Source organism: Lipotes vexillifer, unplaced genomic scaffold, assembly GCF_000442215.2.
Source record: "Lipotes vexillifer unplaced genomic scaffold, Lipotes_vexillifer_v1.1 scaffold384, whole genome shotgun sequence".
Taxonomy (NCBI): Eukaryota; Metazoa; Chordata; class Mammalia; order Artiodactyla; family Lipotidae; genus Lipotes; species Lipotes vexillifer.
Genome location: NW_006793498.1, coordinates 1,299,330 through 1,300,328, shown reverse-complemented (window position 1 = coordinate 1,300,328; position 999 = coordinate 1,299,330). Strand labels below are relative to the sequence as shown.

Genomic DNA, 999 nt, shown 5'->3' with positions numbered 1-999 from the left:
GCTGGAGGTTCAAGGAAATCTCGGCCGCGTTCCCTTGTAAGTCTTCGGGCTGTTGCACAAATTAAGGTAATGGGTTTCCACGCGTTTTGACTGGGGAAGAGACCAAGAAACTAACCCTCACGTTTCCAACTGAAGTAAATATCTAAATATTTTTGTTTGCTTAAGAGCTCCTGGGGTGTAAGCGTTTGGGGTTGAAACCATCCAAGCCCACGTCGGTTGGCTCCCTATTCCTTGGGGGAGTGTCTTTAAAAGCACCTGCCGGCATTAAGTTTTGTGCTTCCTGAAAACGGCCGACCCGGTGCGCCTCAGAGGGAGTCTTTTACAATCTGGACTGAGAAGTGTGTGAGCGGCCCCAGGAACGTCAGCTGGCTCCTCATTTCCCTAGTGTCGCCAGCAGCCTGGCCGCGGCGGCGGCTGCGGCGACCCAGGAGTAGCCGGGCCGCAGGAGAGAGCTCGGAGCCCCGGGAGGGCGGTGGGCGCCCTGGGAGCGGCGACGGGGACTCTGACGCCCCGCACCGGAGGCTCCGCGAGCGCCTCGCGCTCCCGGTAAAGACCAGCGGGGAAGCCAGCCAGGGCGCGGGGCGGGGACGCGGGGTCCGGGCCGGCCTGGGGCGCCGTCGGCTGGGCTCGCGCAGCCGCACTCGGCGCGCCGACTCCCGGCTCCTCCTCCCGGCTCCGTAGTAAGCATGGCGGCGGCGGCGTTCGTGGTCCCTCGGGTGAAACAGAAAGCGGGAGCTACGCGGAGAGGGAGCGAAGAGCGGGGCTGAGGCGGCACCGTCACTGCCGGGAAACCACCCCAACAGTCAGTGCGCCGGCGGCCGCGGCGGCCCCGAGAGCTGGCTCTGCCGCTGAAGTGGAGCGAGAACGATCAGGAACCCGAAGAAGAGGCGCCGGGGTAGCCGCCTTCCTCCGCCTCAGAGCGGCGTGACTCGGAGGTGAGAGCGCGGGCGCTCCCTACGGGAAAGGTGGGGGAGACCGAGACGTCCGGGTCCCGTTCCC

General features: G+C 65.4%; 1 protein-coding gene across 1 annotated transcript in view; it reads left to right on the top strand.

Annotated features, from left to right (window-relative positions):
* The first annotated feature begins 666 nt into the window (after nt 1-666).
* FNDC3A (fibronectin type III domain containing 3A) overlaps nt 667-999 on the top strand; it is a 169,223-nt gene continuing 168,890 nt past the window's right edge. Inside the window, exon 1 of the mRNA XM_007466430.1 lies at nt 667-935. The gene's annotated coding sequence lies outside the window, so the exon portion shown is untranslated. The remainder of the gene's footprint in view (nt 936-999) is intronic.